Below are 17,735 nucleotides of genomic sequence, written 5' to 3'. Positions count from 1 at the left end.
AAAATATTCCTAAATTTTTAAAAAATGTTTGTGCTTTCGAATAATGCTCGCCAATTTGAAAAAGTGTGCGTTTTCAAAATGTTCGGATTTTTATTCATGTTATAGAAAATGTTCACAAATTTGATAAAGTATTCTTTTTTTAAATGTCTGCAGTTTCAGAAAAATGTTTAAAATTCTGAAAAACTGTTCTCAAAATTTGAAAAATGTTCACAGAATCAAAGTATTTTTCGTAAAAAAGGTTCAGAAATTTGAAAAAAATCGTGTTTCCAAAAGAAGTCCAAATTTTGAAAATGTTTCATATTTAAAAAATATTCCAATAGATGAAGAAACACATTTTTTTAGCTATGAAAAACGCTTTATCTAGAATGTCGGCCTGGTTGTACAATAACGATTTGTATATGTTACCATATTTATAATAAAGAAACTCCTACACTACGTCCATACTAGGTTATAAATAACTGCGCCACTGAAGTGTAACCAAACCGTGATTGTTCTAGTGGCTATTTGGATTTTTACAACCCCTGGAGGTCCTGTGTTCGATGCCTAATAGGCGCATTGTTTTTCTGGACTTTCAATCCGTGCTACTCATGCTCACTAATGGGCTGGCCCAAGGCGGACTCAGTGACGGATCTCCGCGTCGTATTTTCTAGAAAGACCATCTTACCCTTTATTATGAAGGGGTATTGACAGATTTTGTCCGTTGATGTGTTAGGGGGGTTGTACTGAAGAAGAAGTGGCTTTATATATATGAGGATATGCGGAAGATGGATTCTATAAAAATATATGTTGCCCCTCTACATAAATCATAACTCAGGATGGCAATTTCTTAGGCACTTGAGAGGTGGAGAAGTAGGTTGGAGAAATCTCTGGGAGACAAACAACTGGTACAAGTACGAGTATACACTGAGATAGCGATTGAGTGCGCTAACCTTAACCCAGCGAAACGACTACATATTCAGCATATAATTGATAGGCTTGGTGCAACACGAAATGCGGATGAGTTCGCTACTGAAACTGGGGCGAGTAGTAGTTCATCGCAAAGGTATGGGCACGTATACATGCCTTATGAAACTTCTTATGTTTCCGGTGCTGCATTTTCTCCAAGGTTTCATCTTGACGTATTACTGTCTTGCTGCTTTTCCCAGCTGGTTTGCACATTCTTCAAAGAGTTTAACTAAAAATCATCTACTACTTTGGTTTAATTTGAAATAAGTGTAAACTCATTTAGGCTACAGATATGTACAATTTTGCATCTCACGAGTTTATATTCCACGAAATTATGACCATGATATCTATTCTGATCTTTCCATGTACTTCCAACTTGCAGTCAGCAGCTGTGGCCCCGGGTCCCACAATTGCTCCAGAGAATACGATGGCTAATGAGTTAAAGAAGTTGACAGAAGAACTATATGATATGACAAATCAAAACCAGCATGTCAGTTTGATGTCCGGTGATAACTCTAATGTGCAGCAAGAAACTGACATAGAGGAAACATCATCAAATGTTGAAGAATCACTGATCATTGGGAGGACTGAAGAAAGAGATAACATAGTGGCTACTTTATCTGGGAGTATCTCACTTGAGTTCACCGTCCTTCCAATATATGGCTTTGGAGGTATTGGTAAGACAACGTTGGCCCAACTAGTTTTCAATGATGCTCAGTTTGCAGGTTACTCTAAGGTTTGGGTCTATGTGTCCCAAAATCTTGTCCTGAATAAAATTGGCAACTCTATAATATCACAGCTATCAGAGGAGAGCCATGTAGCTGAAAGGCAGATGATACATATTAAACTCAGAGAGCTACTTGCTGGTAAGAAGATTCTTATTGTCTTAGATGATGTGTGGGAGAAGAATCCAGATACACTAAAATCTCTGATGGCTATGCTAAGGGTTGGTGCAGGCAGCATGGTGACAGTTATCGTAACCACAAGAGATGAAGCCATTGCAAGGGAAATTTGTCATACAGTTGAGCCATACAAGCTAGAGACTTTAACAAATAAAATCTGCTAGAAAATAATAAAACAGAAAACTGCCTTTAAAGGTCAAGTTGACAAAAAAACAATTGAAGCATATAGGAAGGGAGATTGCAACCAAATGTGGAGGTGTGGCCTTAGCGGCTCAATCACTTGGATACACGCTGAAGGGGAAGACATTTGATGAATGGGAGTCAGTAAGAGACAATTATATCTGGAATGCATCTATTTTGGAGGAATCATCATCAAGAGATCATGAAGTGCTCGCGCCCTTGCTGATAAGCTATACTCATATGCCAGAATGGTTGAAGTTGTGCTTTACCTATTGTGCAGTCTTTGCAAAAGGTCATAATATAGTGAAGTATGATTTAATTCACCAATGGATAGCTCTTGGATTCAATGAGTGGTCTAGGATATTTGACTCCATGCAGCTCTGCGAGAAGTATGTCACGCAACTTTTGGGCATGTCCTTCCTTCAGTATGCAAAGCCACCTATGGTGAGTTATTATGTATTACTACTATTTTTCGTCCTCATGTATTCCAACTCACACGTGTCAGGGGACTTCCTCCTTTTCAAAAAATTCCAACTCACACGTACTATTTATTTTCATGATGACTCCCGGAGCAGAAGCATTATATATACTCCCTCCGTTCGGAATTACTTGTCGCAGAAATGGATGTATCTAGACGTATTTTAGTTCTAGATACATCCATTTCCGAGACAAATAATTCCGAACGGAGGGAGTAGTTCACAAGGCTATGTAATTTCCTCACGTCAGTGGATAAGTATACAATATTTTGTAAATGACAAGTATACAATCTTGGGATGATGTTACCTGAATCCAACCATAACATTAACTCGCTTGATGAAAAATGCTATTAACCTTTTCAAACAAGTTAATCACTAGCTTGGCGAAGCACGCATACCCCTTAGTATATTAACATGGGTCTAACAGAAGTACAGAACCATATGTATATCATTTGTGCATATCTAACCACAATTATAACGTGTCTTATTATTTTCTATCATACAATACCAAGTTAATACTCCCTCCGTCCTAAAATTCTTGTCTTAACTTTGTCTAGATACGGATGTACCTAATACTAAAACGTGACTTGATACATCCGTCTTTAGACAAATTTGAAACAAGAATTTTGGGACGGAGCACTAGTAGAAAAAGGCCCATTTGTCCCGGTTCATAAGGCCCATATGTCCCGGTTGGGGAACCGGGACTAAAGGGTCGACGTCGTTACTAATGCCCTAGGCCTTTAGTCCCGGTTCTTATACAAACCGGGACAGATGGGCCTCCACGTGGACGCTCCGGCGAGCCCAGGCAGGAGGGCCTTTGGTCCCGGTTGGTAGCACCAACCGGGACCAATAAGCTTCCACGCGTCAGCATTTCAGCGGCTGGTTTTTTTTGAAAGGAGGTGGTTTAGGGGTTTTGGGGGTTAATTTAGGTTGGTATAGGTAGCTAATAGAGATATGTGTCCTCTCTTATCTCCGTGCTACTGCTATTGCTATGCCTAAACATGACTTAGCTTGAAGTGAGGCAACATGTGGTGCATGTCGAAAGTAATACTAATCCTAACTTGATCAAGTTTGGATTGTACTACTTTCGACATGCACCACATGCATGTTGCCTTCACTTCAATCCAATCCATGTTCATTTCACCCACAGATATATAATAACTCTTCATGCTTGCATCATGCATCATCATAATAACAAGTCCTACTAATCATCATCATACAACTTCTACTCGTTATTAATAATAAGTCATACGATCATCATCTTGATAGTCATAGAACCAACCCTACTTTGTTCTTAGCACATGATCATCAGTATTAGGTAGGACCTAAATACCTTCTTTAAGGTAAAATAGCATAAAACAATATAGACCCTGACTCTCCATTATGGAGAATGGAGATCATCCTGTCTCCAATTCTTGCGCTTCACTTCCTTTTGCTTCCAAGAACCTCCTTACGACTTTCCATACATTTTTTCCATTTATTGATTAGCATGTCTCCACTTCTTTGAGAAATCCGGTATGGACAGTTGAGATTCGTAGGATGACCTGGATATATGTTCAAAACACGAAGGCTGCCATTCTGATACATCAAATGAGGCACACAATCCTCTGGGATTCTCTGTTGAAAAACATAGTAATAACTTCATAGTTAGCAATGATGTACTAGTTTTAGAAGTATGCAAAAGATGCACGAATGTCGTAATAGTAAAATATCTTACCAGGGTATCTCCATGGTAGTTACCGTAGTTCAACACGTGCACTAGTGGCACGTATTGACCATAATGTTGAGGAGTTTGATTGTAGATATTGTAATTCTCAATATCAGTACAAAATCCGACCAGATGATTTTTCTCCTGATAAGTTAATTCGGAGCCATCGGTGTAGTGGGTTTTTTCTACCATGTTCCGCACATTGTTTGAACAATCAAAATAAGCTGTCAATGGAAATAAGCTGTCAACTATTTTGAAATAAAAAATATAAATTAGCTAATAACTATGTTTGAGAAACTCACATAGCGGTAGAACTGGAGGCGTATCAACAAGGACCCAAATATCCATATTGTCTTGCTCAATTTCAGGATCACCAAGATCCATGGTGACAAGCATACCCTCATCAAAACCATACATCTTGCAAAATGCTTTCCAATTTTTGCAACCAAAATGGGTTACGCTTTCAGCATTATACAGATTTACTTCAAAATCCACATCATGATGGGTCCTTAGGTGAATTTTCTTCGTTTCAAAATTTTCATGATCTTCAAAATCCATCCTCTCCAAGACATAGCGTCTTGCATGGCATGGGATAAGCTATACTCGAATTGTAAAAGATGAAAATTACACGTTGAAATAGTTGAAGTCATGCTTAATTACGAAAAAAACACTTGTCGCCGTTGTGTACCGTTTCAACATCGAAGGTCTCCTCGAGCTTAATGCTGAAGCGCCGATCATCGTCCAGGTGAGGCCTGTCGTACAAACCTCGATCGTCGTGGCACCACCCGCACTCCCCCGGGAGACTTTCGTCGTCCGATGATGACATTTCCTACGTTCATAATTCAAAGATTAAACTTGTACAATTAAATATATGTACTACAAAAACTAAATTAGATCATTATTATTCATCACGGGTTGACTATTGGTTTGTCGAGTCTTTTCTTGAAAACTCTCAGCTCACGTGGTGTATACATTCGACCGTTGGTGATGGTCGCTCCTCCATTTGTCCCCGAGTGCATTACACCAAAATGTCTAGCACACGGGAACGAAGGAGAAGCGACCCCCACGACAACAGTCGGGATTCTTCGTCCTCTCATATATATATGGTGGAACTCTCCCTCACTGATTCCTCTCTGACATTTGCGACCGTCGGTGATGGTAGCTCCTCCTTTCGTTCCCGAGTGCATTACACCAAATTGTCTAGCACACGGGAACGAAGGAGAAGCTACCCCCACGACAACAGTCGGGATTCTTCGTCCTCTCATATATGGTGGAGACTCGACAGACTTAAAGTCAACCCGAAATATCGTTTAATTATCTTTCTAAAAGAGGATTTGGCTGGTCTCACCTCGATGTCGGAGGGGGTCGGTGACGGGGACGACGGCGGGGATGATGGAGGGCCGGGGGCTCCTAGATTTCTGCGAAAACAAAAACCCTATAAGCTATCAACTAATCATATGCATATGCCTTGCATAGTGCTCTCCAATTTTAGCATTCAAAGTAGGAGTAGTTTTCCAATTTGAGCATTCAATAAGAAAAATCAAATCGCAAAATAAAGTAGTATTCAAATTAGGATGCATTCAATTATAAGCAAAACTACATCATCTCCATGCGTCCGTACATCGTCGAATATTATCACTAATACACCTCGAATACTATCATACATACAACATCGCCGGCACAGCTAGAACCGTAGCGCCCGACGGGTATCGGCGCGGGCGGTGGACACCCAAAGGGAAGGAACCATCACATGATCATAGCTCCAGTGAGATCCCTGAAGAACCTGCCAGGTATTGTCGAACCTGCCCTCCAACGCAACCATGTAGCGACGGACATGCTGGTCCTCCTCGCTGACACGGTGACGTACCACCTCCGTGGTGTCCGGAAGCCTCGGCACCGTCACTGGCCCACGCGACCGCCACCAAACAAGGATCAGGTCAACGACGGGCTGGCTCCTCACCAACCTATGCCTCCCGGAAGGTAGCACCTCCCAAAACCAGCCCGGCGGAGCCCGGTCCCGGACATGGCCCCTCTGATCAAGCCGGTGACGAGGATGCGGGATAGGCATCGTCGACGTCGATGCGGGAATAATTGCTTTAACTAAAAAAACAAACTAGTTCTATTAATTTCCTTGCTAAAAATAAACTACTTCTATAGTAAAATAAACTAGTTTTGTTAAATCAACTAGTTCAACTACTAATTAAGCACTTACTATAAATAAAATAAAGTAGTACTTACTAAAAATAAACTACTTCTATATATAGTAAAATAAAGTAGTACTTACTAAAAATAAACTACTTCTATATATAGTAAAATAAAGTAGTTTTATTAAATCAACTAGTTCAACTACTAAGCACTTACTATAAATAAAATAAAGTAGTACTTACTAAAAATAAACTACTTCTATAGTAAAATAAAGTAGTTTTATTAAATCAACTAGTTCAACTACTAAGCACTTACTATAAATAAAATAAAGTAGTACTTACTAAAAATAAACTTGTTTAACTAGTTCTATTATTTATCGACCCCCCCCCACTCATGTCGAAGTTATCGGGGAGGGGGTATATCGAGAACGACATACCCGATAAAAAATAAGAAGAGGAAGAAGAAGAAAAAAAAGAGGAGAAGAAGAAAAAAAAAGGAGAAGAAGGACTAGAGGAGAAGATTTTTTTCTTCTCCTCTATTCCTTCTCCTTCTCCTCTTTTTTTCTTCTTTGTCCTCTTCTTAATTTTCTTCTTCTTCCTTCTTCCTCTTTTCTTCCTCTTTTCTTCCTCTTTTCTTCTTTCCTATTTTCTTTCCTCGACGACCCTAACCCTAAACAGTACAACTAACTACAACGACTTCGCTTGCATACATACGAACAAATATGATCGATCATCTATGAACAATATAAAAACATCATATGATATATGAACAAAAAAATCACATCTATGAACAAAAAAAAAATCATCTAATCATATATTTTTTACGGCGGCCACGGCGGCGGGAGGCAGGGCAGGGGCGTGGGGGCCGGGGCTCACTGGGGGCGGCGTCGGCGACGGCGTCGGGGCAGGGGCGGTGCGGACCGGGGCGGTGACGACGCAGGGCGGCGTGGCGACGGCGTCGGGGCAGGGGCGGCGCGCGGCGACGACGTTGGGGCAGGGGCGACGGCGTCGGGGCAGGGGCGACGCGGACCGGGGCGGTGACGACGCGGGGCGGCGCAGCGACGGCGTCAGGGCTGGGGCGGCGCGCGGCGACGACTTTGGGGCAGGGGGCGGCGGCGCGGTGACGGCGTCGGGGCAGGGGCGCGCGCGGCGACGGCGTTGGGGCGGGGGAGCACGCGGCGATGGCGTCGGGGCAGTGGGAAGAAGAACTGAACCGAAAATTTCACAAGTGTGGCTTATATAGACAGACCTTTGGTCCCGGTTCGTGGCACCAACCGGGACCGAAGCACACGTTTAGTACCAGTTGGTGCCACCAACCGGGACCAAAGGTCGCTTTTCAGCAGCCCAAAGGGCGGGAAGCAGAGGCCTTTTGTCCCGGTTTGTGGCACAAACCGGGACTAAAGGGTGCGGATTGGTACCGGTTGTTGGCATGAACCGGTACCAATGTATACCTTTAGTACCGGTTGGTGGCACCAACCGGGACTAAAGTCCTTGTGCTGCCCGCATCGTGGCACGAAAGTTTAGTCCCACCTCGCTAGCTGAGGGAGCTCGAGAGTGGTTTATAAGCCACACTCCCGCTGCCCTCTCGAGCTCCTCTCAAATGCAGGCTTTCGGGCCTAAACACACTGTATCTACCTGTGGGCCTATTGGGCCTTCTACGGGCCTGAAGCCTGGCCCATGGGTGGGTTTCTAGTCGTATTCAGGCCGTGGTGGCCCAGTAAGTGACGTTTTTTTATTATTCCCAGTTTATTTCTTTTCTTTTTTGCTTTACTTAATTTATTTTGTTTCCACTTACAATAAAATACTTATTTATTTTATTTTATTTTGTTTCTAATTACTTATTTATTTTATTTTATGAAAATTCCTTTTGCTTTTAATGATTTTGAACAGAAAAGCTTTGATAATTTTAGTTGCATCAATTTTATATAATTTTAGTTTCAGTAATACCAGAGGTTGCTTATAATGTTTTGAACAGAAAATACGTTGATAATTTTAGTTTCATAAATTTTATTTATGTTATTAAAGTTTATTTTATTTTGTTTCTACTAATATATTTTATTAAAGTTTATTTTATTCTGTTTCTAATTACTTATTTATTTTTTATGATATTTGTTATTTTCCATGCATTTACTGATTATTTTGAGCTATAATACCCTGAAATTGAAAAGCACTAGAAATGAACTCTGAAAAGGTTGAAAGTTGGCATGGTATCATCATTTCACCCACATAGCATGTGCAAGAAAGTAGAGAGGGTTACAGCAAAAATTGGATGCACTTCGTGTACAAAACGGACAATTTGTTTCGAAGTATCAGGATTTCATACGGAAACTCGTCTGTTACAACAGACATTTCAAATGAACTACGAAAAGGTTGAAAGTTGGCATGGTATCATCATAATAGTTGTGGAGAGAAAGTCTTCACTTTTTTTTTGCTTGTGTGCTTTGCTTATTGCGCCGTAACCATGGATAATCTTCATCGTTTATCAGGATGCTTGGGTCAGCCTTGACTTTGAAGGGAGAAATTTCATGAAACTTTTCATAATCTTCAGACATGTCTGTCTTGCCCTCCACTCCCACAATGTCCCTTTTTCCTGAAAAAACTATGTGGCGCTTTGGCTCATCGTATGATGTATTCGCTTCCTTATCTTTTCTTTTTCTCGGTCTGGTAGACATGTCCTTCACATAGATAACCTGTGCCACATCATTGGCTAGGACGAACGGTTCGTCAGTGTACCCAAGATTGTTCAGATCCACTGTTGTCATTCCGTACTGTGGGTCTACCTGTACCCCGCCTCCTGACAGATTGACCCATTTGCACTTAAACAAAGGGACCTTAAAATCATGTCCGTAGTCAAGTTCCCATATGTCCATTATGTAACCATAATATGTGTCCTTTCCCTTCTCGGTTGCTGCATCAAAGCAGACACCGCTGTTTTGGTTGGTTCTCTTTTGATCTTGGGCGATCATGTAAAATGTATTCCCATTTATCTCGTATCCTTTGTAAGTCAATACAGTCGAAGATGGCCCCCTGGACAACGAGTACAACTCAACACAAACAGTGGTGTCACCTCTGAGACGTGTTTCCAACCAACTGCTGAAAGTCCTGATGTGTTCACATGTAATCCAGTCGTCACACTGCTCCGGGTGTTTGGAGCGCAGACTGTTCTTGTATTCATCGATATACGAGGTCACCAAGGTAGAGTTCTGTAGAACTGTGTAGTGTGCTTGAGACCAAGAATGCCCGTCCCTGCATATTATTGAGTCTGCTCCTAGCGTGCCTTTTCCAGCCAGTCTCCCATCATACCGTGATTTAGGGAGACCTATCTTCTTAAGGCCAGGAATGAAGTCAACACAAAACCCAATGACATCCTCTGTTTGATGGCCCATGGAGATGCTTCCTTCTGGCCTAGCACGGTTACGGACATATTTCTTTAGGACTCCCATGAACCTCTCAAAGGGGAACATATTGTGTAGAAATACAGGGCCCAGAATGACAATCTCGTCGACTAGATGAACTAGGACGTGCGTCATGATATTGAAGAAGGATGGTGGGAACACCAGCTCGAAACTGACAAGACATTGCGCCACATCACTCCTTAGCCTTGGTATGATTTCTGGATCGATCACCTTCTGAGAGATTGCATTGAGGAATGCACATAGCTTCACAATGGCTAATCGGACGTTTTCCAGTAGAAGTCCCCTCAATGCAACCAGAAGCAGTTGCGTCATAATCACGTGGCAGTCATGTGACTTTAGGTTCTGCAACTTTTTCTCTGGAATATTTATTATTCCCTTTATATTCGACGAGAAGCCAGTCGGGACCTTCATACTGAGCAGGCATTCAAAAAAGATTTCCTTCTCTTCTTTGGTAAGAGCGTAGCTGGCAGGACCTTCATACTGCTTTGGAGGCATACCGTCTTTTTCGTGCAAACGTTGCAAGTCCTCCCGTGCCTCAGGTGTATCTTTTGTCTTCCCATACATGCCCAAGAAGCCTAACAGGTTCACGCAAAGGTTCTTCGTCACGTGCATCACGTCGATTGAAGAGTGTACCTCTAGCTCTTTCCAGTAGGGTAGGTCCCAAAATATAGATTTCTTCTTCCACATGGGTGTGCGTCCCTCAGCGTCATTCGGAACAGCTAGTCAGCCGGGACCCTTTCCAAATATTACGTGTAAATGAGAGACCATAGCAAGTACGTGATCACCAGTACGCATGGCGGGCTTCTTCCGGTGATCTGCCTCGCCTTTGAAATGCTTGCCTTTCTTTCGACATTGACAGTTGGTCGGGAGAAATCAACGATGGCCCAGGTACACATTCTTCCTGCATCTGTCCAGGTATATACTTTCGGTGTCAGCTAAACAGTGCATGCATGCGTGGTATCCCTTGTTTGTCTGTCCTGAAAGGTTACTGAGAGCGGGCCAATCATTGATGATCACGAACAGCAACGCCTTTAGGTCAAAATTTTCCCCCATGTGCTCATCCCACGCACGTACACCTGTTCCATTCCACAGCTGTAAGAGTTCTTCAACTAATGGCTTTAGGTACACATCAATGTCGTTGCCGGGTTGCTTAGCGCCTTGGATGAGAATTGGCATCATAATGAACTTCCGCTTCATGCACATCCAAGGAGGAAGGTTACACATACATAGAGTCACGGGCCAGGTGCTGTGATTGCTGCTCTGCTCCCCGAAAGGATTAATGCCATCCGCGCTTAAAGCAAACCATACGTTCCTTGGGTCACTTGCAAACTCAGCCCAGAACTTTCTCTCGATTTTTCTCCACTGCGACCCGTCAGCGGGTGCTCTCAACTTCCCGTCTTTCTTACGGTCCTCACTGTGCCATCGCATCAACTTGGCATGCTCTTTGTTTCTGAATAGTCGTTTCAACCGTGGTATTATAGGAGCATACCACATCACCTTCGCAGGAACCCTCTTCCTGCGGGGCTCACCCTCAACATCACCAGGGTCATCTCGTCTGATCTTATACCGCAATGCACCACATTCCGGGCATGCGTTCAAATCCTTGTACGCACCGCGGTAGAGGATGCAGTCATTAGGACATGCATGTATCTTCTCCACCTCCAATCCTAGAGGGCATACGACCTTCTTTGCTGCGTACGTACTGTCGGGCAATTCGTTATCCTTTGGAAGCTTCTTCTTCAATATTTTCAGTAGCTTCTCAAATCCTTTGTCAGGCACATCATTTTCTGCCTTCCACTGCAGCAATTCCAGTACGGCACCGAGCTTTGTGTTGCCATCTTCGCAATTGGGGTACAACCGTTTTTTGTGATCCTCTAACATGCGATCGAACCTCAGCTTCTCCTTTTCACTTTCGCACTTTTCCCTTGCATCAACAATGACCTGCGGAGATCATCATCGGGCACATCGTCTGGTTCCTCTGGATCTTCAGCTTCCTCTTGATCTTCAGCTTCCCCCGTTGCAGCATCACCGTATTCAGGGGGCACATAGTTGTCATCGTCCTCCTCTTCTTCGCTGTCTTCCATCATAACCCCTATTTCTCCGTGCTTCGTCCAAACATTATAGTGTGGCATGAAACCCTTATAAAGCAGGTGGGTGTGAAGGATTTTCTTGTCAGAGTAAGACCTCGTATTCCCACAATTAGGGCATGGACAACACATAAAACCATTCTGCTTGTTTGCCTCAGCCACTTCAAGAAAATTATGCACGCCCTTAATGTACTCAGAGGTGTGTCTGTCACCGTACATCCATTGCCGGTTCATCTGCGTGCATTATATATAATTATGTGTGTCAAAAGTAAGAAAATTAGACAAGTATCTATCTAAAGTAAGATTTTTTTTCAGAAAGAAGATAAGAACAAGAGGCTCACCACGATGGTGCCGGCGACGAGATCGGCGCGGGCAATCGACGGCGGTGAAGACGAGGACGGGGCGTGACGGACCGCTAAACCTAGACAAATCTCGGAAAAAATGGAGCTCGGAGGTCGAGCTTCGAGAGGAGAAAACTTTACTAGTGTGGCTCGGGCATTTCATCGAACACCTCACGTGCATAGGAGGTGAGCTAGAGCATCCAATGCCCTCCCCCTCGCCGGCCAGCAAAAAACAGAGCACTGTGGAGTGCTCTGCTCGCCGGCGATGGGGTATATATAGGCAACTCATTTGTCCCGGTTCGTGGCTGGAACCGGGACTAAAGGCCATCCTTCTGTCCCGGTTCCTGCCACGAACCGGGACCAATGGTTGTGGGCCAGGAGCGAGGCCCATTGGTCGCGGTTCGTGCCAAGAACCGGGACAAATGGGCCCAGACGAACCGGGACCAATGCCCACGAGGCTCCGGGCGGCCCCCTGGGCTCACGAACCGGGACAAATGCCTCCATTGGTCCCGGTTCGTGGCAGAACCGGGACTAATGGGCTGGCAAGGCCCGAACGAAAGCCCCTTTTTCTACTAGTGGAGGGAGTACATATATTAGCCAGCCAAGACAGTTAAAAGAAGTATATGCGGAAACTATTTTCTGTTTTAGAAATGGAAACAAAGGATTGTGGAATGTGAACGAAGAAAAAGTTGCAAACACTTTGCAGGAACCAGCCGGTGGTGCAATGGTCCAAGCAACCACTTCTGAGGCACGAGTGGGGATCACGGGCCCCTTGTCGAGCGCCTTGTTGACCTGAGGTTGAACCCGCCACCATAGGATCTAGTGCAGTGAGAAGGCGTTGTAGGATAGAGCAACATAGTTGAATCTGATTATATATGGACTATGGGCTGCGATGTGGGCATGTATATAGGGCAGCAGTGGTTGGCCAAATTAACCATGGTAGGTACAACTTCGTCCACTGCTTGATCCTTCAAGGACCTATCCAAACATACCAGCTTTAGTCAGAAACTATATTCACAGCGTCAAAATACTGTTCCAAATTGATGGTCATGGAAATATTGTTGTGCGTGGAAGCTTGCTATCCATGTGCCAGATCCATGAGTTTGGTCACGAGATCTTATGAGTTTCACCTCTAGCCTACCCCAACTTGTTTGGGACTAAAGGCTTTGTTGTTGTTGTTGTTGTTGCTGTTGCTGTTGGAAATATTGTACCCCCATGAAGTACTTCCATTGATATATACTACTCTATTTACACTTCTTTTTACAGTTAAATGAAATTACTTCCATTCATAAATATACTTCTACAAAATAAAATAAATTTAAAATTCACCTTCAGGTTCTTTTTGCTGCAGAATGATAGGCGGCGAGACAAAGATGTTACAGTGTTCACGATGCATGACCTAGTGCATGACCTCGCAAGAGCGATCTTGGACGATCAAGTAAACGATAATGGAAGTGTTGTGGGAAACAGATGCCTCTATGCATTTCTCACAGATTGTAGCAAGCCATTGCAGTTATCCATGACTTCTCCTGCAAATATAAAGGTGCTGCATTTTCTAGACTGTGGCAAATTAGAACTCCGTGGTAATGCATTTTCACTAGGTACGCGCCTCTGTGTCTTGGATTTAAGTGAATGCCTTGTAAGGAAGTTTCCAGAATCTGTTGGTCAGTTGAAACAATTGAGGTTTCTTTGTGCTCCAAGGATCCGAGATCAGATGATTCCCAATTGTATCACCAAGCTCTCAGAATTAAATTACCTCAACCTTAGAGGCTCTCATAATCTCTCAGCACTGCCAGAGTCAATTGGTGATATGAAAGGTCTGATGCATCTTGATTTATCAGGTTGCCATGGAATACGCAAACTCCCAAAATCATTCGCGGAGCTGAAGCAGTTGGTGCATCTGGATTTATCGCGTTGTTATATGTCTATATCAGAAGCTTTTGGCGGTCTTACAGAACTTCAGTATTTGGATTTATCAGTTCAATTTATTATAGTAGCAAATAGGAGAGGTCTGACAGAGGTTATCGGTAATCTAACCAAACTCAGGTATCTAAATCTGTCAGGGTGCATGCACGCTATGGCCCAGTCAAAAGATCAAATTGACAGCTTGCTTGGCTCTGTCAGCACCCTTTCCAATCTGGAGCATCTGAACTTATCTGAGAACCGAGGGCTTTCCAGTATACCAGAAAGTTTTGGCAACCTCAGGAAGCTTCATACATTGGACCTCGTAGGCTGCTCCAACATAGAGAAGCTTCCTGATAGTATGTTTCAAATAGTTAATTTGAAGCTTCTAAATGTGGACAACTTTGTTAAATCAGGGCTCTCTTGGTTAAATGTTGCCTTGTTGCCACACTTTGTGGTGCATCCTTCTAGTGATAAAAGTAGCAGCAATATCACCCTGCTTCAACCTACAAATCCTGATATGCTGACGATAGATAGACTTGAAAATGTGAAGTCTGCAGAAGAGGCCGAGAGTATAGAACTGATCAAGAAACAAAAAATTAAAATGCTAGCATTTCAATGGACTGTAGCTGCTGTTAGGTTTGTGGATGACCAGGAGGTGTTGGAAAAACTAGTGCCACCAAGCAGTGCACAGATATTGTCTATAACTGGTTACAGGAGTGTCAGCATTCCTGATTGGTTTATGGACATTGGGTACTACCTACCTAATCTTTGTAAGATAAATCTGTGTGATTTTCCTAAGTGCAAGAGCTTACCTCCACTCTGTCAACTACCAAATCTACTAGAGATGGGTCTCTATGGTATGGAGAGCTTGGAAGAGTTCAACACGGCATATACCAGAGGGGAGGGAGGTGCAAATGAGTTAATGTTCCCTAAGCTTGAGGCATTGACCGTAGAGCGATGTGAAAAGTTGAGGATACAACCATGTCTCCCTAGAGATATATCGGTCTTGATGATAATAGATTGTGATAATGTGCTATTATCATTGGGTGAGAGCTTGTCACACAGTGCTGCTTCCTCTCGTCCAATAACTGATCTGACTGTTTGTAGCAGCAAGGTGCCCTTGCAGCAAGGTGCCCCCCGTAAGTTAACTATCGGACGTTGCAGTGATCTGACCACCTCAACTGAGATTATCCAACACCTCTCCTCTCTTGAATCATTGCCACTTGACCAGGCAAAACTCCGGAGTTGATTGGTTGAGCTGACTTCACTACAAGAACTAAGTTTGTCTACGGGCAGAAGCATGACATCACTACCGCAGTGGTTAGGAGACCTTACCTCTCTCAAGAATTTTGGAATCATTTACTGCGAGGGGATCAGGACTTTGCCGGACAGCATGATACAACTGACCAAGCTTGAACATCTAACCATTTCTGGCTGCCCTATGTTACTGAAGTGGTGTAAATCAGAGGAGAACATGATCAAGCTTGCTCACATCGGACTGAAGGTATGTTCCTGCCAAGACACCTGTTGTAGTGCTTTTTATTTTCACACTGTCCAGTCTTTCTTTGAACGCAAATATTGACATGGCATGAGTACCTTTGCGTATTGAATGCTGTTGTTCTAATCATGCTATCTCTGTTATTCAGCACATATGATAAAGCTAACGCGAAGACCCTTTTAGAGACAACCAAAAACTTCTTGATACTCCAAGTGGAACGGGGGACAAAGATAGACAACAAAAGTAGAGAGTAAGCCAGTGATCAGTTAGGAGACCATTAAGAAGTTGGTAAGTGATGCTGGTTCGTGGTAATCGATGTGATTGTAAACGCAAGTTTTGTTGTTATAAGTGAAGGCGAATGAAATTTCCAAATCGCAAGTGTCACATGGTATATAGAAGCCTGCCCATTATGAAATTATGCATCGCAATCCTTAGTGCTACTGGCGGCACTGGTAGTGCATGTGCATCACCTATTGTTTTGTTGTCGCTGGAAGGTTGGTATATTGGTGTTGAGAAACCAATCTGTGGTTTGTTATCTATTTATGTGTTGAGTTATATGCATTTTCCATGTTCTACTGGTGGCGCTGGTCTGTGATGGTTTGTTCTAGAAATTTATATAAATCTGATGAGCGTTATACTGTTATGTGGTCTACACCCTTACTGATAACTGATGTGTACCAGATCGTGCCTGATTCCATTTTCCCCGATGGACTTGTATAGTAAGACAAGGATTTGTTCAAGAAACCCAGACAACATGCCATCCTAAATCGACTGAGATGGAATGACATATTGATAATCCATGTAGGATTAAATGAGCTGTGAGTGATATAACCATCGCCCGAGATGGAATGACATATTGATTATCCATGTAGGTTGGTATATTGGTGTTGGGTGGCTTCCCGATGAGGTATCTCGGACTACCACTGACCATCCGGAAGCAATCGGCCGCACAGCTCCAAGGCCTAGTGGATCACATTGCTGCTTGTCTGCCTACTTGGCGTGCCGCGACCCTACCAAAGAGCAGCAGGTTGATCCTCATCCAATTTGTCCTATCGGTGATGCCAGTGCACGCAATGCTAGCCCTGGAACTCCCGGCAAAGACAGTCTCAACAATCAACAAGATTTTTGGGATGAGACGATCAAACATCTCTTTCTTGACTGCCCGTTGGCCAGAGTCCTTTGGCGGAGGGTTCACATTGCTTTTAATATTACTCCACCGGATTCTGTCACCACGTCATTTGGGACATGGCTTAATGGGATTGAGCCTGACTTAGCGAGACATATTCGTGTTGGAGTTTGCGCTTTGCTGTGGACTATCTGGACATGCAGAAATGATTTGGTTTTTAACAGAACATCACGTATTCACTTTGTGCAGGTTATTTTCCGAGCCACGGCCGTGATCCGTTCGTGGTCGCTACTCACTCCGATGGAGGCCAGAGAGCATTTGGTTACTGGATCTATCCGCTGGGAGATGGTAGCTCGGGATATCTTCAACCGGTTTGGATGGCGGTCATGTAATAGGATAGATAATTAGTTTACCTATCTATCTTTAGCCAGCCGGTTGTGGCGTCTTATCTTGGCTAGTTTGTGTTTCTAGCCCATTATGGCTCTGTGTGAGCTTTCTTTTTAGTTTTTACAGTTCGAGATTTTGGAACCTTGTTGGAACCTTTTTATTTGGTTAATAAGTTGGCCGTATGCATCACTCTGATGCAGAGGCCGGGGAGACCCTCTTTTCGAAAAAAAAACCTACAAACAAAAACTTTGGCCCAGGTTACCGCCAGACACACTAACTCACTGTTCTGGAAGGGATTGATGAGGGCGAAAGAAACCTTCTTTCGCAGGGTGAGGTTCACTATTGGTAACGGTAATACAACTAGATTCTGCGAAGATGTGTGGTTAGGGGAGACGCCCTTGTCTATACAGTATCCCACTTTATATAATATTAGGAAGGGAGGAACGAATAGGCCACGGCTTTGCTCAATCAGCAAGAGGAGCAGAGCAAAACCCAGAGAGGAGAGCGAGCGACTGGATCATCGAGCTATGTGTCTCACCTGCGTAGATGCAGGTCTTCTCCTCGTGGCGCCTCTGCACGTGATCCACGTAGGACATCTCCTGCGCGTCGTACATATATGG

The 17,735-nt window shown here is 43.5% G+C and overlaps 1 pseudogene; it reads left to right on the top strand.

Annotated features, from left to right (window-relative positions):
• The window catches only part of LOC123170769 (putative disease resistance protein RGA3), a 29,201-nt pseudogene extending 13,442 nt beyond the window's left edge, over nt 1–15,759 (top strand).
• The last annotated feature ends 1,976 nt before the right edge of the window (nt 15,760–17,735 follow it).

The sequence above is a fragment of the Triticum aestivum genome, chromosome 7D (genome assembly GCF_018294505.1).
Source record: "Triticum aestivum cultivar Chinese Spring chromosome 7D, IWGSC CS RefSeq v2.1, whole genome shotgun sequence".
Classification (NCBI taxonomy): Eukaryota; Viridiplantae; Streptophyta; class Magnoliopsida; order Poales; family Poaceae; genus Triticum; species Triticum aestivum.
Note: the sequence above shows the minus strand (reverse complement) of the source record. Positions and strands in the feature narration are given on the sequence as shown.